The sequence below is a fragment of the Poromitra crassiceps genome, assembly GCF_964638095.1.
Source record: "Poromitra crassiceps genome assembly, chromosome: 1".
NCBI lineage: Eukaryota > Metazoa > Chordata > Actinopteri > Beryciformes > Melamphaidae > Poromitra > Poromitra crassiceps.
Genome location: NC_139623.1, coordinates 69,389,064 through 69,413,849, shown reverse-complemented (window position 1 = coordinate 69,413,849; position 24,786 = coordinate 69,389,064). Strand labels below are relative to the sequence as shown.

The window sequence follows — 24,786 nt, the reverse complement described above, 5'->3', positions numbered from 1 at the left end:
AATAGCCTGGTACACATGATATAAAATACACCTCGCCTATCCCATGATCGTTTAGCCTGTGGTACCGTACAATCATGTTCAAATTGTGTATGAGATAGAGATACTGTAGAGTATATATGTGCTTGGCGCTCCATATATTTTCAGTGAACAGATAGCAATGTCGCTGCCTGCAGCAGGCTCGTCAACGCTTTTCTGCGCTGGCCATATGCTAGGTTTTGACCTAGCCTTTGGTTTTGTTTTTTCGATACCGGTGCTAAATTGATACTTTTAAAACGGTACCGGTGCTTAAACGGTGCCTGAACCCATACTTTTTTTAAAGCACAAAACTGACAACCTTAAAGAACATAATATATTGTTTTATTGCTAAGGCAAATTTCAATGTGAAATTGAACATTATACTGTGTGTGACAGTTTAAAGTGCCTTTTGAGTTGGTATTGTCGACAAACTCCAGTTTGGTTAGTCTAGAGTTACTCCAGCATCTTTTTTTATTGCTAACACTAAACAATAACACAACAACTTAGTCACAGCTCTGTAGATTTCCTCCACCTTCTCTTTCGGGCTTGTCCGAGAGAGTTTAAAAAAAAAGAAAAAAAAGAAAAAAAAAATGGGGCACGGTGGCTCAGTGGTAGAGCTGTCCCCTCACAGTCAGAAGGTCCTGAGTTCGATTCTCGCCTGGGACACTGTGGGCGCTGTGGTTGTGTTCCCCCCCATATCTTCAGTGCCTACTGCCCAGGTGGGGTATCTCGTCATAAGGGCCTTTCTCTCTGTGTGGAGTTTGCATGTTCTCCCCGTGCTCCCCCAGGGGGTTCCTCCGTATATAACCCCCCCACTAAAAACATGCAGAAGATCAGATCGTCATCGTCATCCGACCAGTGACGACAACATCCAAAGTCGGTCCCCGGGCGCTGTACGAGAAAGCGACCACTGCTCCTGGCCTGCCCCCCGGAGGAAAGGACATGCCTGGATGGGTTAAATGCAGAGGACACTTTTCACCGGCCACCGTCAGCATGAGTGTGTTGTGGCCGCATGCATGTATTGTGGTGTTCGTGTGACAATAAAAGACGGGCTTGTCCCGTTACGAGAGAGTTTCGGCAATTTATTCTTTTTTGCCAACATGAATGTTGCTGGACAGCCAAAAATATAGTGTTAAATATTTTTGGTGAAAATTGACACCATTAGCGAGCAATGAATGCCATCTAGTGGACTTATAAACTGCATCTTTGAACGTTGCTATGTAACATTAATGGCATTGTTAGCCTATAAACATCACGGGGGGCAGTAGTGTAACACTCAGTAGTGTTGCTGTCCGTACTGCACACTTCCTGAATGTTATTGCATGAAGGACTTTTTTTTCTTTTTTTATAGTTCATTTCCTGATTTTTTATCCCATTTTTATCCCCCTTTAGTGCTAATTTTAATTTATTTATCCTGGTTGCTACTCCACCCTCTGCCGATCTGGGGAGAGCCGAAACTGGCTCCATGCTTCCTCCGAGACATGGGCAGTTAGCCAGCCGCTTCTTTTCACCTGACAGGGGAAGGTTCACCGGTAGGACATAGCACGTGGGAGGTTCACGCTATTCCAAACAGTTCCACTCCCTCCGAACAGGCGCCTTTAACGACCAGAGGAGGAACCACATTAGCAACCAGGATATTGCATGTTTTGGTGAAGGGGGTTCCTATATGAAGGAAACCCCCGGGAGGCCGGGGAGAACATGCAAACTCCACACAGAAAGGCCCTTTTGACGACCCCACCCGGGGCGGTGGGCACTCGAGGACATGCGGACGGGCACGGATTCCTTCAGCGTTCACAGCGTCCCAGGTGGGAATCGAACCCAGGACCTTCGAGCTGTGAGGCGACAGCGCTTAGCATGAAGGACTTTTTGATATCAAAGACATAAAAGTGGATTTCATGCAATAAGTTGGAAGCAGCAACATCTGTTATTTAGAAGAAGAGGATGTTGCGCATCGGATAGCGTAATCACTTCAAGTTTCTGGCTCAGGTAAGGATTCTTTTAAGACCTAGTGCGAGAGCGGCGCGCTGGTTAGATTGGAAATGCTACATGGGTCCCCGGGCGCTAATGCTCAGTATGAGCGAGAAGCGCCAGGCTAGCAGGGTAAGGTCGCGCCAGAAATCCGACACGGTGCAACTATCGGCCTTCAATTACTCCGTGTGTAGTCAGATGCTTCATCAAATAGGACGTGTTCCCCCTTTACACGCAATTGTTTTCGAACACTTATTGCATGTGCCCGTGTATTCATCCTTCTGTGTAAAATACAGCCACACTTTAGAGCGTTTAGCTTGAACCATTTTACACACGTTTTAAGCTAGCTTGCAAACTTGTCTCTCACTCAAATTACCTGTTCACTCGATGCCGTCTGAACTAGGGATGTTCATTTTGAAAAATGTCCAAAATCGAAAATCGGGGAAAATTAACGATCAATTATCGATTATTGATCATATTAATAATAATATATATATATATATTTTTTTTTTACAAAATGAATGCCTATGGCAGAAAATACGAAAGACAACGTGTTCTCCTCAATTAACTCTTTATTTCAATGTGTCTCCTCTCCAACACTGCTGTCCCCGGCGCATGCCGGTGTGAATTCCCCATGTTTAAAACAGTTTTGTTTGCACAAAGGCCTGTGCCCAGCCAGAAAACTAGAGACTATATGAAGCTCCACCTCACGTTAGTCGGCTGTGCAATTGAGTGGGGCGAGGAGGAACGAATTCCACCCAAACCTAGTCCACCAAAAAAAAAAAAAAAAAAAAAAATTATAATAACAATAGCCTAATCGATAAGAATTCCACATGATCGATTCCATTCCTTAACGATCAATTATCGATTTTCGATAACTGATGAACATCCCTAGTCTGAACGCAACTGAATAATGCCTCGGGCGGATCGATATCAAAGTATAGGAACTACTTTTCCTTCCAACTTCTTCCTCTGCACCATAGCTTGTGTAAGTCAAGTCAAGTCAACTTTATTCATAGAGCACATTTAGGACACATTTCCCTGGTGAGAAACGGGCGGATGTTGTACAAGGAGAACCTACAGGAGCGTGCTGTTGCAGCAATGTAGACCGAGCAAGACAGCTGGTTGTCAAGGATCACCCCAAGGTTCTTAACTGTTTATGAGGGAAGCACAGTGGTATTGTCAATGGAGATGGAGAGGTCTGTGAGAGGCCAGTCTTTCCCTGGGAGGAAGAGTAGCTCTGTCTTACCAAGATTGAGCTTGAGGTGGTGGGCAGACATCCAGTCACTGATGTCTTTGAGGCATGCAGAGTTGCGAGCCTCGATTTGGGTGTCTGAGGGGGGGGGGAAGGAAAGGTAAAGCTGAGTGTCATCGGCGTAGCAGTGATAAGAAAAGCCATGAGATGAGATCACATGGTCAAGAGATCTGATATAGAGAAGGAAAAGCAAGGGGCCCAGGACTGAGCCTTGGGGGACACCGGTGGTAAGAGGGCAGGACCTGGTGAGAGATCCTCTCCATAAGACCCGGTATGAGGGGTTAGAGAGATAGGAAGCAAACCAGGAGTGTGCAGATCCTGAGATGCCTAGGTCAGGCAGGATGGGAGAGAAGGATTTGGTGGTTGACTCTGTCAAAATCAGCGGACAGGTCAAGGAGGACAAGGACAGAAGATAGGGATGAAGCCTTAGCAGTGTGAAGGGCCTCTGTGACTACAAGGAGAGCTGTCTCAGTTGAGTAGTCTGGGCACGCTTTACTCCGCTTTTGGCCATGGGGGTGTAAACCAAGGAAACAGGAAACAATACCGGAAACAAGTGCGCCAAAAACGTCTTTGTTGCCGTTAGCCTGACGCGGTTAGCTAGAGCCTGATAAAAAGAACAACACCACAAGTTGTATAGTAGCGTTAGCACATTTGTTGTATAGTAGCGTTAGCACATTTCTCCCGTAGTCAATGCTGAGGAAGGTTTCTGGAGAGCCAAAGACAATGGACTACTCGCCATGTGAAATCTTATGATCAATGTCCATGTGAGAAGCCTTGAAACCGGACTGCAGAGGGTCCAGGAGGTAATTCTGGGAGAGATAGAGAGAAAGTTGATCGGAAGCTGCTCGTTCGAGGGTTTTGGAAAGGAATGAGAGAAGAGAGACAGGTCTGTAGTTCTGAATAGCAGTAGGGTCAAGGGAGGGTTTCTTAAGCAGAGGCTTGACTCTAGCAGTCTTTAGAGTAGCCGGAACAAGACCTGAGGACAGAGAGGAGTTGATGAGGGTAGTGAGGAAGGGAGATACTGTAGGTCAGGGGAGATGGTTTGGAGGAGAGAGGAAGGGATAGGATCGAGGGGACAGCAGGTGGCTCGGTTAGAGCTGATGAGTTTAAGCACCTCACCGGGAGAAAGGGGAGAGAAGGAAGTAAACCTGGGGACAGGAGGCAGAGAAGCAGGATTGGAGTCTGGTTAATGGTATCTGGAGGATGGAAGGAAGAGCTGATGTCATCCACCTTCTTAGTAAAGAAGGTTACAAAATCATCAGCAGAGAGGGAGGATGGGGGGGGGAGGGTTGAGGAGGGTGGAGAAGGTGGAAAACAGTTTGCTGGGGTTGGACGCAGAGGACTGAATTTGAGAGATTTCTCCCCCTTCTCCTTGGCTGACTGAATCACTGCGAACTTATCGAACTGAGCTTCGGGCAGCTGAGAGAAAATGGAGAAAATCACATCTCCCTGAAGATCTCTCTTCCTACCACCTTATCCACTCCAACTTCACCTCTGCTGTCTCCAAAGCAAAAACCTCCTTCTTCATCTCTGAAATCCAGTCGTCTGCATCCAACCCCAGTAAACTGTTCTCCACCTTCTCCACGCTCCTCAACCCTCCCTCCCCTCGCCCCCCCTCCTCCCTCTCTGCTGATGATTTTGTAACCTTCTTTACTAAAAAGGTGGATGACATCAGCTCCTCCTTCCATCCTCCAGGCACCCTCACTAACACTCCCGACTCCAATCCTGCTCCTCGGCCCCCTGTCCCTGGATTTCCTTCCTTCTCTCCCCTCTCTCCCAATGAAGTGCTTAAACTCATCAGCTCGAACCGAGCCACTTACTGCCCCCTCAATCCTATCCCTTCCTCTCTCCGCCAAACCATCTCACCTAACATATCTCCCTTCCTCACTACCTTCATTAACTCCTCTCTGTCCTCTGGTCTTGTTCCACCTGCTCTAAAGACTGCAAGAGTCAAGCCTCTGCTTAAGAAACCCTCCCTTGACCCTACTGCTATTCACAACTACAGACCTGTCTCTCTTCTCTCATTCCTTTCCAAAACCCTCGAACGAGCAGCGTCCGAACAACTTTCTCTCTATCTCTCCCAAAATGACCTCCTGGACCCTCTGCAGTCCGGTTTCAAGGCTTCTCACTCGACTGAGACAGCTCTTCTTGCTGTCACAGAGGCCCTTCACACTGCTAAGGCCTCATCCCTCTCCTCTGTTCTTGTCCTCCTTGACCTGTCTGCTGCCTTCGATACAGTCAACCACCAAATCCTTCTTTCCACTCTGTCTGACCTCGGCATTTCAGGTTCTGCACCCTCCTGGTTTGCTTCCTACCTCTCGAACCGCTCATACCAGGTCTCATGGAGAGGGTCCCTCTCCAGATCCTGTCCTCTTACCACCGGTGTCCCCCAGGGCTCAGTCCTGGGCCCCTTACTTTTCCTTCTCTATATCAGATCTCTTGCCTATGTGATATCTTCTCATGGCTTTTCTTATCACTGCTATGCTGATGACACCCAGCTTTTCCTTTCCTTCCCCCCCTCCGACACTCAAATCGAGGCTCGCATCTCTGCATGCCTCAAAGACATTGGCGACTGGATGTCTGCCCACCACCTCAAGCTCAACCTTGGTAAAACAGAGCTACTCTTCCTCCCAGGAAAAGACTGCCCTCTCGCAGATCTCTCCATCTCCATTGACAACACCACTGTACTTCCCTCCCAAACAGCTAAGAACCTTGGGGTGCTCCTTGACAACCAGCTGTCTTGCTCAGCCAACATAGCTGCTACAGCACGCTCCTGTAGGTTCTCTCTCTACAACATCCGCAAAATCCGTCCCTTTCTCACAAGAGAAGCGACTCAACTCCTGGTCCAGTCTCTTGTCTCCTCCCGCCTGGACTACTGCAACGTGCTCCTGGCCGGCCTACCTGCCACCGACATCTGACCGCTTCAGCTCATTCAAAACGCTGCAGCCCGTCTGGTATTCAACCAACCCAAATTCTCTCACGTCACTCCCCTCTTCCAGGAGCTCCACTGGCTTCCCATCTCGGCCCGCATCAAATTCAAGACACTGGTACTGGCCTACAGGGCAGTACACCAGTCAGCTCCCCTGTACCTGCAATCTATGGTCAGGTTCCAAACCTCTCAGCGCTCCCTTCGCTCCTCCACCAGTGCAGGTCGCCTCGCCCCTCCTTCGCTACGGGGGCTCAAAAGTCGCTCATCCCGATCTCGACTCTTCTCGTCCCTGGCACCTCAATGGTGGAACGAGCTTCCACCTTCGGTCAGGACGGCTGAATCACTGCCGATCTTTCGGAAAAGACTAAAGACTCACCTTTTCAGGCTCCATCTGGGCCCTTCTTGATCTAACTTCGTTCTCTCTCTTTCTTTATAAAGAAAAAAAAAAAAAAAAAACTAACCTAAACTTGTACCACTAACCTAAACTTGTACCACTGTTCCTTCAGAAGTTGTAGTTGTTATAGACTGTGCTCCATAGTTGATTGCTCTATTGCTGACAAAAAATGTGTTATTGTAAGTCGCTTTGGATAAAAGCGTCTGCCAAACGACGTAATGTAATGTAATGTAATGTAATGAGAGATGAAGGAGGTTTTTGCTTTGGAGACAGCAGATGTGAAGTTGGAGTGGATAAGGTGGTAGGAAGAGAGATCTTCAGGGTGATGTGATTTCCCCCATTCCTCTCAGCTGCCCGAAGCTCTGTTCGATGAGTTTGCAGAGATTCAGTCAACCAAGGAGCCGGGGGAGAGGACCTGGCAGGCTTAGTGGTGAGTGGGCAAAGAGTCAAGAGCGGAGGAGAGAGAGGATAGAAGAGTGGTGGAAGCCTCCTCAGTGGACAGGAGAGAAAACTGCCTGGCTGAGGGAAGCAAGGAGAGGACGGCAGAAGAGAGGGAGTTGGTAGCGGTCGAAGGATGAGAAGAAGTTAAGGAAAGGCAGAGATTGCAAGGTTACCGGCTGGATGTTGAAGTCACCCAGAAGAATGAGTGGCGTACCATCCTCAGGAAAGACGGAGAGAAGGGTGACCATCTCGTCGAGGAAGTCACCAAGCTGACCAGGCGGGCGGTAAAGGTGCCGTCTGTTAGCGGTGGTCGTATCTGACCCGCGGTTTTATTTCTTTGGACGTGTTGAGCCGTGGTTCAATTGTTTAGTTAGCTTAGCACAGAAAAGCTAACGTTAGCCACCGTTCCCCTCCCCCTTGACATCACTGATGATGTCACAATGAAGTGCTTTAGTGACATCACTCAACTGTGATTTAAATCAATGTCTGTATGTCTGCGCACAATTGCCCAACTTTGCATCACTGATGACATCACTCACTGATGACATCACAATGATTGTGCGCAGACATACAGACACTCCTGGAATTATAGATAGCTAGATAAAGTGTTTTAGTGACATCACTGATGAAATTTTGACATGAATGTCATCAGTGATGCAAAGTTGTATGTCTGCACACAATTGCCCAACTTTGCATCTTTGATGACATCACTCATTGATGATGTCACAATGATTGTGCACAGACAGACACTCCTGGAATTATAGATCGATATTATACTATTTGATGGCTTTTTAAGGCATAAGGATGTCTTTAAGGCATAAGCGTGTCTTTTGTTTAATTTCTTTATGGTTATAAATTTACAACAATGTTTGAAGTTTTTTTGAGTTCGTTAATTATATTTTTTCTTTAATGACGAGTGGAGCACCGAGAGAAAGAGAGAGAGAGATGTACAGAGAGATAGGGGAGAGAGTGAGATGGCAAAATATCACTGCACCAGTGAAAATTGGGGTAAGACCTGGGTCGCTCTCTTCTAGATGCAAATTATTTGTGCTCCTCCATACGGTGGCAGTGCACGAGGATTTTCCTTGGTCACACCTATTTTTCAGAACGGCACGCCCATGGGCGCAGGTGGGAGCACAAACCTTATTGATACCTTGCGGCACGGGCGCGCAGCTAATGATTGCTATCTTGCGGCACGGGCGCGCAGCCTCAAATTAGCAGGGGGCAGTCGAAAATGCTGTTTTTGCGCAGCTAGACGAAGGCGTACAATCGGTGTCTTGTTAAAGTTGGGGTGCAGATACAGCAGATTCACCCCTTTTTTTCCACTTCACTACAATCACTCACAGGGTAATAACAAGTAGAACAGATGACTCAATTAATTCCTGGAGCATTGCCTCCAAAGTTGAAATTAGTTGGCACCATTGGCACTGTGAACTTGTATCCACCATGCTTCTCAATCATCTTGGATTCATGTGCTGCCCGTCTCTGGTCTGCAAGTGTGCCAATGTCATGAAGATGTTTGCCCTGCTCCTCATCAAGGGCTTGTGTGAGTGCCACATACCATGCTGGGTCACGACTCTGGATATTCTGTACTATGGTTTTGAACATCTGATACACATCCACTAAGTTGTCCTCATCATCCACAGCTGTAGTGTAGACCTCTAGTGCCGTCTCCTCAGCGTCGTCTTCCTCCCAGTCTTCATCATCTCCATCCTCTCCTGCCTGCTTCGCCAGCATCTCCAGGTACTCCTGGCCCTCCTCGTCGATGTTGTCCTCATCGCTCCCCAGCTCTGCATTGCAATCCTCTTCCTCTCCATCTTCTTCATCGTCATCATCTTCCTCGTTCTCATGCTCTGCTCGATAGGCGTAGGCCCTCTTGAGGCCATTGAAGAGCAGGATGGCTGCTGGAAGAAGATGGCCGGCCACCTGGTTGACAGCCTGGGGCCTTTGCTCGAGGTTAATGAGAGCACAAAGTCCAAGAATACACATCTTCCTGTCATGGAGGCCCATGAAGCAATCAACATCTTTGAGCCACTGGGTTATGAAGTGGTTTGTGATTGGCTCGGTGTTGTTGGGAAAGTGCAGATTCTCCAAGGTGTTGAGGAGCAGTGGGGGGCTATAGTAAAGTGCAGCGATGGCCACCTGCAGGCACATAGTCCTCAGCTCACTGGTCTTCACCTCCCGTGTCAAACGCTCCAGTGCAGCAGCCACAAACAAGGGAACAACCTGATCAATGCCACGGCCTTTGCATTGCAGAATGATCACCTCCAGGAGCTTAGCTGCATGACACTCAGGGTCCTCACCTGGATCCCCTGTCAAGACCTTTTTGCACATGCTATAGATGATCTCTAGGTATTTGGTGTCAGATAGGAGGGTGTCTGTATCAACTGTGATGTAGTTGTGAAGGAGAGGCATCATATCTGTGAAGTAGTCAAATTCATCCAGTTCATCGTGCTGGAAGACTTCGAACACCAGTGGAAGGAGCTGCCACATCTGTGGGGACACCTGCTGGCAGGTCAGTCTGTGGGCAATGGATAGGATCTCCTCAAAATCTAGAACATGTTGCTGCAGGACGGTGCTGATCACTGGCAGACAGATGCCCTCCAGCTGCTGGGTGATCTCTTTATGGTCCTCCACCACGCTCAGCAATGTGTCAATCGTGTTGAGGATGCCCATAGCCGTTACAGCCTTGTCATCTCCTCCCTCATCAGACCCCGTCTGGATCACCTGGTTGAAGGTCATAGCCAAGTGCTGTGTCATCTCCACTGCAATTGGAGTGACCTCCTTGCTGTATTCACAGATCATCTTCTGTATGACATTGGTGAGGTCATCATTCTCAGTCTCCCTGACAAGGTGCAGGAGTGCATGCATCACTGGCCGGATGAAGGGGGTGATGTACTCTTTGGCTTTCTCCTGGTTGCTGATGAGTACCTGCAGGGTGATGGCGGCCTCCACCTTAACAGGCATCTGGTTGTCATTGATGAGACAGTCGCGGGTCAGCTCAAGGGCCATTTGCAGGTTCTGGTCACTCTTAAATTTCACCTCGCAGAAGAAGTGCAGTACAGAGCAGGCTCTGGCTCTCATGTAGCCCAGTTCACTGCGGAACAGGGGGAAGACGTGATTCTGCAGCATGAACTCCATCTGGTTCTTATAAATCTTTTTCTTGAGCAATATGTCAGCCAAAGAGCCTATCATGTGGAGGGCACCATCCTTTTTCCTGGGGTCGAAGGCGGGATTAGCAAGGATCTGGTAGCAGAAGCCCATAGTCTTTTGCAGTACCTTTTTCCTCTTGTTGCAGGAGGTGAAGAGGAGCGTCTGGGCTGCTGTGGTGGGGGAGATGAAGTCCTCAAATGCAACAAACTTCATGCGGATGTACTCATATGGATCCTCCTGCCATAGTTCCTCATCACTGTCCGTATAACACATGAGGGGGAAAACCACATGCTGAATGATGCCCTGGATGTGTGGTTTGAGGTTTTTCCAGGTGATAGCATGTGCAATGCCCTGGGTGATATAGTTGAGCGTCTGCTGGAGTACTCTGGGGGCCATGTATTGCTTTTCCTTGTACTGATATAAGACTTTCAGCAGCACCTGTTGTACAGCGAGTGCACATCCCTTGAGGAAAAGTTCGGCAAATTCTGCGTACTCTTTGCTTGTGTTTCCAGGGCTGCCGTACCTCTCAAACAGCCGGGCCAAGATGTGAAGGGCCCACTTCTTACACTTCCACCAGGGCAACTTAGGCCGCTCATCCTCATCCACCTGCATGGTCTCCGGAGGCACATCTCTATCCACTACAGTCTTCAGGATCTCCATCCAATCTGTTAGGTTGTGTCTGTTGATGAGCTCCAGGGGCAGGTTGTACTGGAATAGTGCATAGAGGATTTTTAAGATCTGTTTCTGTACCAGGACAGAGTCACTGGAGGGATCAGGAAGCAGCTGGATGAAGCGGTCTTTCAACATAGGCATGAAGATGTGCATGGGATCCACCAAGGGTTTGCGTTCATCTGGTTTCTTATACTCATAGTTCTTGACCAGCTGGTAGAGGCAGAGCAAAATGCCGAGCCACCCTGCTCTGTTCTCTGGCTGCAGATAAAAGCTGATCTTGTCCACAATGGTCGTCCACTTGCCAGGGTAGTCATGCTTGATCAAGTGGTGGATGCATGTTGTCAGCTGGACCCTGATGCGCTCAGGTGAGTGGATGATGGCCTCCACTATTTTGGCTTGGATGAACTGTCTGTCCTCATCAGGGATGTTATTGACGGGCATCTCTGTGCCTGAACCGTCTCCCTCATTCCAGTGCTGGGTTATCATGTTCTTAAGGTAAATCACACCTGCTTGTCTGACAGGCAAATCCATCTGGTCGGACATGGTTACCTGCAGTAGGGTGGACAGAAAGTTTACCCGGGTGTGACCCTCGTTCAGGTGTCTCTCCGCAGCCTCCCGCAGGTTTGGGTCCATGGTGCCCCGCAGGGCCTCGATCAAAGACCCGGCATCCATTGCAAAAACCGGCACGCCTTGCAACTCCAGACAGAGACTGGAAATTAAAGGTCACAACTACTACTAAAATGATATCATATATCACCGATGTCATAAATCACTGATGATGTCACAGTGATGAGGTCATAAATCACTGATGTCATACAGTTCTAGACGGCTTGGCCTATATCACAGATGATGTTATAAATCACTGATGTCACAGACAGTGATGAGGCCGGGTGACCACTACTTAGTAGGTACACACACACACACACACACACTAGTGATGTCATCACTGATGTTGTCATACTGTAATTCAACACTCAATAGCAATTGTGATGTAATCGGTGATGATATCAGTGATGTCACTCGAGCAATTGTGGAACCTGCTGCGTTCAAGTGGGTGATTTGCTGTGTTGTGATTAAAAAGATCCAGCCTTGGCCAGATTGTAGACTGGAATCTCTGGCAGAACGACAGCCCCGTGGCTAACGACTGCTTTGGCTAGCTTTGTCGCTTTCTTTTATGCCACTGGGTTACTCCTTCTGTCTAGCTTGTACCAATCAGAATTACTATGACCCTACATGGCATGCATTGGTGAACCAATGAGCTGGTGCCACATCGTATGCCAGCACTTTGAACCAATCAAAAGGATGTTGTCTCATGTTTTATGCATATACTGTAGAGGATATGTTATTCACTAGAGCCACTTCTTAACATGCAGTTGAATCCGGATTATAACCAGCTCCTAGCCGGTTGGCCTGCATGTTTAGAAACAATTAGCCGGCTTATGCGCACTCCCGCGAGTGCGGATCATGACCATCTCAACCCCTAGTATAGGATCCCCATTATTGGAAAAGCAGCTGTTGTTTAACACTGGCAGTTCATGATCCGGATCATGTAGCTGTTATGTCTGAGTGGGCGGGTGGTGGCACTTCACAAACCATTAATGTCCCATCATTATTTTCATGAATGGATGTAGCGTTAGTTACGTGGCTGGATTATTTTGGAAGAGAGCCAAATTAGGTGAGTAAACAACTAAAAGTTGAATCGTTTCTATGTCCCCCATCTGCCAGTTTAAAAATGCAACAAGGGAGATGATGATAGTGAAATAAACCTTGTCTCAAATGTGAGAATGTAGAGCGCCCAAACACAATATATACTGTGCTGAAATGGAAAGATGAGGAAACCAATGGTTTAGCAAAATATAACAATCTTTATTAATAATTTAAGGCACCATCAGCCTTACACACAGGTAAGGGACACAGTCTGCATTCTAAATCCCCCCTTTTGAATGCCAGCAACATAGGCCGTATAGGCTACTCCCGTGTATGGGCTAATCGCCAAAACCACAGCAAAACCACAGCAAATCCACCCCTCCAGTTTAGGGCACTGCAATTGAGCACTGCAACTCACACCACAAATCTCACCCCACAAGGGCACACTAATCAGATTGCACTGCAAACGTCATCACTTCACTGCAAACGTATAGGAAGACCAGGCTATACGGCGCACATGCGCAGCATCCTCAGGAACAATTAAATAACCCAGCTGCTCCCCCCCCCCCCCCCCCGCAATGTGTGGCTATAAGTGCGACTTTAAAACACATTCATCTACACATCACATAAAAGACAAGAGGACATAAATCAAAATGTATATTTCTTTTTAAAAGCACTTAACTGTCCACAAGTGCAAGACCCCCCCCCCCCCCGGGTCTGAGCTTTGGCGCTGGTCCCGGCTTCAACGTTCGCTGTGGGTAAAGCCACCGGTCCAGCGCAGTGAGGCGTCTCCACAAACGGCAGGAGAGCCCCTGCCACAGGCTGGAGAGCGGCGGAGAAAGCACTCCTAGGGTTCCCTCTAGCTCCACAATGCCCTGCCTACCACAGGAACCTGGCCCTTTCCACCCACCCAGATACTGCCTGTCTTCACCGCCGGCAGCCTTAACCTAACGGCGTGCGAACGGCACCACCCGTCCACCCTCCACTACAGTGCAAAAGCTGTTTGCTTGGCTGGGCTTCTGCCCTGTAACGTACACCAAGCTCCGCTCTCCAGAGACAAATGTGCCTCCTCGACTTTGCCTTTTCAATCCCACCTGCTTGCTCCAGCACAGGTGTGATCACTTGCCTCATCAAGGACGGGTGCAATTCCCCCCCACCCCCAAACATACAGCGTCACTCATTACACTCCCCCCTCCCTTAAAGGAGAATTTCGGTTTTTTTTAACCTGGATCCATCTCCTGGCATTAATTATGATTTGGCCACTCACCAGGCGATCTCCGCGGCGTTTCTGGCCGTCCTAGCGTTGTTTTGACATCAATAGCGTCCAAGTCAGTTGTAAAATGGAGCTGACTTGGGGCCAAGTGTGAGCCTGTCTTTCCTGCATCTAAATAGCTATTTTTATTCCCGTTTTCGCCAAATATCGTCAGAATCTGATCCCTCAAGAAGCACCACAGTGATATTTCGCCAAAGGCTGTTTCCTGGAGTCCCACAGGGATCAAATTACCTCAAACGTGATCTCGGTCACCAAGTCTCGTGAAGTCCCGCGATACTTTCCTGCCGACTGACCAAGTACAGGAGGACGCTTTGCGGTGGTGGTTTTAGCGCAACCTATGTGGGGTTTGGCATAACCTTACGTTATTTCGAATCCCACATAGGTTACGCCAAACCCCACATAGGTTGCGCTAAAACCACCACCGCAAAGCGTCCTCCTGTACTTGGTCAGTCGGCAGGAAAGTATCGCGGGACTTCACGAGACTTGGTGACCGAGATCACGTTTGAGGTAATTTGATCCCTGTGGGACTCCAGGAAACAGCCTTTGGCGAAATATCACTGTGGTGCTTCTTGAGGGATCAGATTCTGACGATATTTGGCGAAAACGGGAATAAAAATAGCTATTTAGATGCAGGAAAGACAGGCTCACACTTGGCCCCAAGTCAGCTCCATTTTACAACTGACTTGGACGCTATTGATGTCAAAACAACGCCAGGACGGCCAGAAACGCCGCGGAGATTGCCTGGTGAGTGGCCAAATCATAATTAATGCCAGGAGATGGATCCAAGTTCAAAAAAAACGAAATTCTCCTTTAAATATGACTCGTCCCAGAGTTAAAACATCTCAAAGTCCCTGGACCAGACCGGTGGCTGCCTCTGCCGTCCTTGGCGCGTCTCCTGCAATGTCTGTTGTCCCGTCTGCTGCCGTCCTTCCCTGGCAAGCTGACTGGGGGTCGATGTGCTCCTCTGCGATGTTGATGCTCCACTCTGTCGCGCTCCATCACGGGCGGCCTGGCTGGCGATCTCTGCGTCCTCAATCCCTGGGTCTGCCGGCTGCTGGACACTCCGTGCCGGTCCTCCCGTCTGCCTCCCTCTCTCGACCACCCTCTGGCTGGGGACGGATGCACTCTCCGGCCCTGGATCTGCTGGCTGCTGGACACTCCGCGCCGGTCCTCCCGTCTGCCTCCCTCTCTCGACCACCCTCTGGCTGGGGACGGATGCACTCTCCGGCCCTGGATCTGCTGGCTGCTGGACACTCCGCGCCGGTCCTCCCGTCTGCCTCCCTCTCTCGACCACCCTCTGGCTGGGGACGGATGCACTCTCCGGCCCTGGATCTGCTGGCTGCTGGACACTCCGTGCCGGTCCTGGATCTACTGGCCGAGAGGCTTCTCCGGACCTTACAGTGGAACCAGGGGCTTTCCAACGGGACCAGCCAGCACCGCCACTGGCTCCTGGACATGGAGGCATAGTATGCAGCCTCTGTGTGTCGCCCTGGTTACTTGCCCCTGTTACAGGGGAAAGGAAAGGTTTGAGCCGGTTGTAATGCAGAATCACCTCAGGCCCTCCCTCAACCAATACTACCCGATATAGGACTTCAGTGATTCTCTCTATGACCTTATAAGGGCCCCTAAATCTCCTCTGCAGCTTGGGACAAATACCCCTCTTCCTAGCCTTAGAGCGAACCCAAACCAACTCCCCCTCTGAGTAATACTGCCACTTAACCTTGACATCAAAGGCCTCCTTCTGCCTACCGGAGGCCCTCGCCTGATGGCCCCTCACAGCTCCCACTACTGTGGACAAGGTGTCACTTAGCCTAGAAACGTACTGAGTCACTGCAGTGAACCTCTCCCCCCCATCAAGGCCCAACATAACATCCACTGGGAGCACTATCTCCTGTCCAAACACCACCTTATATGGCGTAAAGCCTGTACTCGAATGTACACTGCTTCTATACGCCAGCATCACGTAGGGCAAAAGCGCATCCCAATTGGCCTGGTTCTCCTCCACAAACATGGACAACATTGACAGCAATGTCCTATTAAATCTTTCCACCATCCCATCAGACTGGGGGTGGTAGGGCGACGTGCGAGTTTTATGAATGTTTAGCAGCTGGCACATTTCTTTAAATACATTTGACTCAAAATTACGCCCTTGATCAGTGTGAATGGTACGGGGGGCCCCCAGTCGACAGACCCACTGCTCTACCATGACCTTGGCCACTGTCTGAGCTTCCTGGTTAGGGAGGGGAAAAGCTTCTGTCCATTTTGAAAAGTAATCCCCAATAACTAGTATGTACTTATTTCGGTTGGGGGTTTCTGGCAGTGGCCCTAAGATGTCTAATGCCACCCGCTCGTATGGTCTTGAGGCCACTATCGACTGGAGAGGGGTACACAACTGCTGTCCAGTTGTCTTGCGGGAACCACAGTCCACGCATTCCCGGCACCACTGTTTGACATCCCCAAACCACCCCGGCCAGTAGAAACGGTCCTTCACCTTGGCTTGTAACTTCTGGACCCCTAAGTGGCCTGCGGTAACTGAATTGTGCAACTGTTCCAATACTTTTGGCACCAGGGCTTTGGGGAGAACAACCTGAGTCTGTTTAGCTGCATCCGAGTTTACAGGTGGTATTCTCACCAATCTAGCATCCTGTACCTGCAGCTGAGCCCACACAGGTGCAAACCTCTGTAACTCACTAGGAGGCCGCAGGCACTCTTCCCCACCCCCCTTAAGAGCAATGACCTGTCGCAACTCAACATCCTCTCTCTGAGCCTGCGACAACTCGTCCCCTTCCTCTGGACCTGGGGGCACCACAGGACCGACACACTGTACCGAACATATGGTCTGAACCACTGGATGTCCCTCCACTGTGGAGGTGGGCGAGATGGCTGGCAGGAATGCAGGGAGCCTAGAGAGGGCATCAGCATTAGCATGTACTCGCCCAGGACGGTGCACAATCTGGTACTGGAAGTTGGCTAACTGCTCTAGCCACCTGGCTAGCTGTCCCTCTAGGCCCTGGAAGTTATGCAACCACCTCAAAGAGTTATGGTCCGTCCTCAGCACAAATTCCTTGCCCAGCAGGTAGTGCTTAAAGTATTTGGTGAACGCAACCATGCTCAACAACTCCTTCTTGGTGGTTGCATATTTCCTTTCTTCTTTAGTCAGAGCCCTACTAGCATAAGCTATGACATGCTCCTGACCCGCCTCTTCCTGTGACAGGACCGCCCCAATCCCTGCGTCACTAGCATCGGTGTCTAGAATGAAAGTTTTGTGGGGGTCAGGATACGCCAGAATAGGGGCAGACATCAAGCCAAGCTTAAGGTGTTCGAAAGCTGACTGACAGTCTCCTGTCCATTTAAACCGCCTCCCCTTCTCTGTAAGTTGATGAAGGGGGCGAGCGATCTCAGCAAAACCCTTCACAAACCTCCTATAATAAGAGGCTAGGCCAACGAAGCTCCTGACCTCCGTCTGTTTTTTTGGCACTGGACACTGTCGCACTGCTTCTATCTTTGCAGAGTCAGCTTCCACACCCCTCGCTGAGATTATATGGCCCAAGTACTGCACCTGGGTGGAAAACAAGTTACATTTAACTGGCTTTACCTTGAGGTTAGCATGGCGCAACTTGGTCAGCACATCATCTAGCCGAGATAAATGCTCATGGAAAGTCCGGCCAAACACTATGATGTCGTCTAAATAGACTAAACAAGTTGGCTGTTGTAACCTCAGCCCACAGACGCCGTAGACACGGCTGCTTCAGGTGTAGTAACCCTGGTAATCTCTCCCACCCTAAGCGCGCTAACAGTCCTTTTACTATTGCCGGAGGTCTCTGGAACTGTCAGTCGGCTGTTAAGAAAACTGAGACCATCTCAGCTCATGCTCTATCTCTAACCCTCCACTTTCTAGCTCTCACAGAGACCTGGATCATTCCTGAAAACACAGCTACACCTGCTGCCCTCTCTGCTGCATATTCCTTCTCGCACACCCCTAGAGCCTCTGGCCGTGGAGGTGGCACTGGTATCCTCATCTCTCCCAAATGGACCTACACTGTCACCTCTCTCTCTCATCTGTCTATCTCATCTTTTGAGTCCCATGCAGTTGCCGTATCCCTACCCATCAAGCTCAACATTGTGGTAATCTACCGCCCGCCTGGTCCGCTTGGTCACTTTCTGGACGAGCTGGACACCCTCCTCTCCATCTTTCCTGAGGATGGTACTCCACTCATCCTTCTGGGAGACTTCAACATCCAGCCAGTAACCTTACAATCTCCGTCTTTCCTTAACTTCTTCTCATCCTTTGACCTTTACCTCTCTCAATCTCCTCCTACTCACAAAGCAGGGAATGTGCTTGACCTGGTCTTCACGAGATCCTGCTCCACCTCTAATCTCACTGTGACCCCTCTTCCTGTATCCGATCACCACTTTATCACCTTCTCCCTTCCCATCCCCCTCCCCTCCTCCCACCCATCTCCCCCCCACTCTACCACCACCCGACGCAACCTAAAAACTCTCTCTCCCAACTCCCTCTCTTCTACCGTCCTCTCCCTACTTCCCCCTGCCGAGCAATTTGCTCTCCTGTCCACTGACGAGGCTTCCACTACTCTTCTCTCCTCTCTCTCCTCTGCTCTTGATTCTCTTTGCCCACTCACCACTAAGCCTGCCCGATCTTCTCCCCCTTCTCCTTGGCTGACTGAATCTCTGCGAACTTATCGAACTGAGCTTCGGTCAGCTGAGAGAAAATGGAGAAAATCACATCTCCCTGAGGATCTCTCTTCCTACCACCTTATCCACTCAAACTTCACTGATGCTGTCTCTAAAGCAAAAACCTCCTTCTTCATCTCTGAAATCCAGTCCTCTGCATCCAATCCCAGTAAACTGTTCGCCACCTTCTCCACGCTCCTCAACCCTCCCTCCCCTCCCCCTCCCTCCTCCCTCTCTGCTGACGATTTTGTAACCTTCTTTACAAAAAAGGTGGACGACATCAGCTCCTCCTTCCATCCTCCAGCCACCCTCACTAACACTCCCGACTCCAATCCTGCTCCTCAGCCCCCTGTCCCTGGATTTCCTTCCTTCTCTCCTCTCTCTCCTGATGAAGTGCTTAAACTCATCAGCTCAAACCGAGCCACTTACTGCCCCCTCGATCCTATCCCTTCCTCTCTCCTCCAAACCATCTCACCTAACATATCTCCCTTCCTCACTACCTTCATTAACTCCTCTCTGTCCTCTGGTCTTGTCCCCCCTGCTCTAAAGACTGCAAGAGTCAAGCCTCTGCTTAAGAAACCCTCCCTTGACCCTACTGCTATTCACAACTACAGACCTGTCTCTCTTCTCTCATTCCTTTCCAAAACCCTCGAACGAGCAGCGTCCGAACAACTTTCTCTCTATCTCTCCCAAAATGACCTCCTGGACCCTCTGCAGTCCGGTTTCAAGGCTTCTCACTCCACTGAGACAGCTCTTCTTGCTGTCACAGAGGCCCTTCACACTGCTAAGGCCTCATCCCTCTCTTCTGTTCTTGTCCTCCTTGACCTGTCTGCTGCCTTCGATACAGTCAACCACCAAATCCTTCTTTCCACTCTGTCCGACCTCGGCATTTCAGGCTCTGCACTCTCCTGGTTTGCTTCTTACCTCTCTAACCGCTCATACCAGGTCTCATGGAGAGGGTCCCTCTCCAGATCCTGTCCTCTTACCACCGGTGTCCCCCAGGGCTCAGTCCTGGGCCCCTTACTTTTCCTTCTCTATATCAGATCTCTTGCCTATGTGATCTCTTCTCATGGCTTTTCTTATCACTGCTATGCTGATGACACCCAGCTTTTCCTTTCTTTCCCCCCCTCTGACACTCAAATCGAGGCTCGCATCTCTGCATGCCTCAAAGACATTGGAGACTGGATGTCTGCCCACCACCTCAAGCTCAACCTTGGTAAGACCGAGCTACTCTTCCTCCCAGGAAAAGACTGCCCTCTTGCAGATCTCTCCATCTCCATTGACAACACCACTGTACTCCCCTCCCAAACAGCCAAGAACCTCGGGGTGATCCTTGACAACCAGCTGTCTTGCTCTGCCAACATAGCTGCTACAGCGCGCTCCTGTAGGTTCTCTCTCTACAACATGCGCAAAATCCGTCCCTTTCTCACAAGAGAAGCGACTCAACTCCTGGTCCAGTCTCTTGTCTCCTCCCGCCTGGACTACTGCAACGTGCTTCTGGCCGGCCTACCTGCCACCGACATCCGACCGCTCCAGCTCATTCAGAACGCTGCAGCCCGTCTGATATTCAACCAACCCAAATTCTCTCACGTCACTCCCCTCTTCCAGGAGCTCCACTGGCTTCCCATCTCGGCCCGCATCAAATTCAAGACACTGGTACTGGCCTACAGGGCAGTTCACCAGACAGCTCCCCGGTACCTGCAATCCATGGTCAGGTTCCAAACCTCTCACCGCTCCCTTCGCTCCTCCACCAGTGCAGGTCGCCTCGCCCCTCCTTCGCTACGGGGGCTCAAAAGTCGCTCATCCCGATCTCGACTCTTCTCGTCCCTGGCACCTCAATGGTGGAACGAGCTTCCACCTTCGGTCAGGACTGCTGAATCACTGCCGATCTTTCGGAAAAGACTAAAGACACACCTTTTCAGGCTCCATCTGGGCCCTTCTTGATCTAACCTCGTCTCTCTCTTTCCTTATATAAAAAAAAAAAAAAAAAAAAAAAAAAACCCTAACCAACCTTGTATCACTAACCTAAACTTGTACCACTGTTCCTTCAGAAGCTGTAGTTGTCATAGACTGTGCTCCATAGTTGATTGTTCTATTGCAGACAGAAAAATGTGTTATTGTAAGTCGCTTTGGATAAAAGCGTCTGCCAAATGACGTAATGTAATGTAATGTAATGTAAGTTGTCCACTGCAAATCTGCCAGCACCAGGTCCATTAATCTCTGAAAGGTACTGGGGCTATTGCACAGGCCAAAACTCATCACATTAAACTCAAAAAGGCCTTGACGCGTAATGAACGCCGTTTTAGGTTTATCTTTTGGGTCCATCTCGACCTGCCAGTAACCACTGGCTAAGTCGAGAGTGGAGAACCAACAAGCATTATACAAGCTATCCAGGGCATCATCAATGCGGGGCAGGGGGTAGGCATCTTTTCGGGTCAAATCATTCAATTTACGGTAATCGACACAAAAGCGGAGACCTCCATCCCGCTTGCGGACAAGAACTATGGGCGCTGCCCAAGGGCTGTGAGAGGGCTGAATAATCTCATTTTCAAGCATCTGCTTTAAATGTTCTGATACCTCGTGCTGTAAATGGAGAGGGACACGACGAGGGGGCAACTTTACTGGCCTCTCTCCATCTGTGTTGATCTGATGCAAAGTGAGGTGAGTTCTGCCCAAGTCATTATCCCCCGAACTGAATACTGATAAGTTGCGGTGTAGCAAGTCACGGATGGCTAGCAGTTCAGGGGCTTCAAAACCTTTCTGTTGTAACCCCAGATGTGCTAGCAGTGTGTCAACTGTCCAGGGTCCCCTTGAACCCCCCCCTGTCTTGGCCACTCCCAAATGTTCTGCCTTACTCCCAACTTCAATATCAGTGTGCAGCATACCCACTTTCATTCCTCCCTTTAAAGTCAGCGGCTCATCAGTTACATTGATAACCCGAACTGGTAGGGTGCCCTGTTCCACTCTACAGACCACCCGGGCCACCATGACATCACACTGATTGGACACTGATTCAGCAGGCTCCAGCATTCCCTCCCGACCAGGCCCAATAGCATTAGCTACCCTACCTGTAATGATGATTTCACTGCGGGGGGGGGGGGGGGGGGGTGACTGTGTCAACCGGGACTGTGACGGCTTGTGGCTTCTCTGCATCTGCTGGTACACTGACTGCGTTTTACATGGACTTGAGTATCCCGGTTACTGTCGGGGTTTTGGAGTATCCCGTTTTTGTGTTTGCGCATGTAAACATCATATCCCGGTTTCAGAAAGCTGGATAAGCCCTTATCCCAGTTTTGAGAAAGCCGGTTATGCGAGGTGGAGTACTCCGAAAGAACCCGGGATACTGCTGCATGTATACACCTTATCCTGCTTTCGGACTGCAGCAGACTACCTGCGCAGGCGCGGCTTGAGCCAAGTGACGTGACGTAACAGCAATATCCGAAAAATGGCGGCGGTTCCAAAGATAGGCAAGTCGGCCCACTTCTGGAGCGATGAGGAAACTGAGTTTTGTCTTTCGGCGATGAAAGAATTACATGTACTTCGCACTTTAGATGGGAGAAGGCACCGAAATGCTGACATATTCAAAACTATAACGGACAGACTGCAGGACGCCGGTTTCCCAACACGTTCCGTGGAGCAAGTCAGGTCACGGTGGAAAACACTAAGGAAACGTTACTACGAGGTCAAAAACCACAACAAAACAAGTGGCGCTGACACAGCAACGTTCAAATTTTACAAAATGTTGGACGAGATGCTTGGTAACCGTCCGCTGGCCACTATAGAAGTCGACGGTGTTGACGTCGGCTTTCCTTCTGCTACAGATGAGCTTTCACCTGATACACCAAATCCAGGTAAGCTAGCTAACGTTAGCACGTAGCTAATTTAGCTACACGTTAATTAGCGTTATATCCCAAGTATTTCTAATGCCATATGGCCGATGTTCATGGGCAAACAAGTAAACATACAAAACGTTTACCTAACTAAGTATATCCTATCAATCAATAGATGTGGAATACGACACAATTGAAGAGGATAACAGCCCAGGGAGAGCCCCTGCAGCAGCTGAGGGCACCTCTGCATCCACCAGTGATAGCATCCCTGCATCTGCTGAGACACCCTCCCAACCGACAACACAAGGTAACCGATGACATATTATAGCCTACATTATAGTCAGGTGATAACATACTGCAGTCTTTTTAGCCTGACCCATGACTGTGAATATAAAAACTTTCGATAGTACATACTGTAGATGCAATAAGATTGCAATGTAAACCAGGTAACCAGTAAAAGAGAGATTATATATGTACTGTAGCTGACTGCAATTAATTAAATATCTAATCGTGATACACAATACTTTTATTTAGGTTTTTATTTTCTTAAATCATGAATTATACTGCATTACACTGACATACAGCATGCAACACATGAATAAACCAGATACACACATGAATGTGTTTGAGGCACATACATATGTATATATAAGTACATGCAAGTAATCTCAATAAATAATAAATAGCAAACAAAAATTTCATTAGCCTTACTTGTTCAAATTAAATTTACTGGGTTGCGAAATGTAATATAGCCTATATGCCATAGGCTATATTACATTTCGCAACCCAGTAAATTTAATTTGAACAAGTAAGGCTAATGCCACATGGAGAATAAACCCTGATAACACACCAAATTTTAAAGCAAGCTGTTTATTTTGTTACGTGTGTTTGCAGACAGAACTAAGTGCAGAAGGGTCCACAACACCACTACCCGCCAGCAGGATTTCCTCATTACACTGACATACAGCATGCAACACATAAATAAACCAGATACACACATGAATGTGTTTGAGGGACATACATATGTATATATAAGTACATGCAAGTAATCTCAATAAATAGCAAACCCATCCAATTTGGGGTAAACATAACTGGAGCAATGTGACACCAGTCACACACTAACGGGCTGGGTAGTGGCATATCTAACAGATATGTAAGACCATAACAAACCCCTATTTTGTTACGTGTGTGTTTGCAGACAGAACTAAGCGCAGAAGGGTCCACAACACCACTACCCGCCAGCAGGATTTCCTGGAAAGGTTCCAGCAAAGCCAAAATTAATGGATGGAGCGTCATCTCCAAGAGAGCTACGAGCGAGAGCGTAGCCTTCTCACTCAAGTGATCCAGCAGAGCAACAGCTCATTGGAATCAGTGGTGAGCCAGTTGCTGAGTGGGATGAGAGGCTCTCACATCCCACCACCACCTATGCAGCAAAGGTTACCTTATGCCAGTCCTCCTAACATCCATTATGATGTCACCACACCTTATTACTCTCCAGCTGGCAACCCTCAACAGGGGAGAGGAGCAGCAATGGACGATGGATCTGACCAAGTTTTCTTTCACTTGTGAAGTTTGAAAACAGTTGTTCTAAGTTGCACATTTTCAGGTTAATATTGCTAATTTAATTTGTTACAGTTTGCACTTTAAGGACTGAGTTGCCTTCAGATTGTTTTGCTAACTATTTTTCAGGTTTATTTCAGGTTCATTGAAAGCAATGTTGGCTGAATATCGCAAATATCTCACCACAGTGAGATCTGGTCCTTTAATCTGTCTGCACACCACTTTATTGGACATGAAAGCTCGGAACTGCATTCTCTGCCTCCCTCCCTCCCTCTCCATCTCTCCCCCCCTCTCTCAATCTCTCTCTCTGTCTCACACACACACACGCGCAATCTCTTCAAACATGAGTGTGTGTATAAACAGGCTGGCTTTTTTTCCTGACAAGAAAATAATTATTTGGTTCAGCAAATGGCACAAGATCTTAGCAAGCTATTAGCCCAGTGTTGAGTCTCAAATGTATTTATATCAGTAAAATTCTTCAGCAGGGATTCTTGTTTTTTCAATGTGTTTCTACTGTGGAAATGTATGTTAAAGGGCATAAAGGTGTTAATAAAAACAGAACTATTTGCATTATATTTTGTTTTGTTTTTGTCACGAAAGTCCCGCTGCAGGCCAAACATACTAGTCTTTATCAAAAATGTAACTTAATGTGACCCAACACCAGGAATACCTGACGGCTCAAGCACGTACACCTTGGCGGAGCGGAAAGTTTGCTGCCATGTAGTTTTTGAGTGCCTCTCTAACTGCTTGGCCATCTGGATTGACGGCGTTCATGGGATGGTCTCCGGGCTGAGGGAATTGTTCCTCCAGGATTGTTGCCTCATGCATCCATCTTGGGTTGCCTTGGTCCTTTTCTCTTTCACAGAAGTTGTAAAGCACAGCATGTTGTGATCAGGTAAGGGGTAAACGAATAGTGAAGATCGCTTCTTTTCAAAAGAATTCTCCACCTTGATTTTA

General features: G+C 48.8%; 1 pseudogene across 1 annotated transcript; it reads right to left on the bottom strand.

The window, feature by feature from the left end:
• Window positions 1–8,373: 8,373 nt before the first annotated feature.
• LOC310775024 (importin-7 pseudogene) lies at window positions 8,374–11,499 on the bottom strand (annotated as a pseudogene). The gene has a single exon. The product of its transcript is annotated as an importin-7 pseudogene (transcript).
• Between the last annotated feature and the right edge of the window lie 13,287 nt (window positions 11,500–24,786).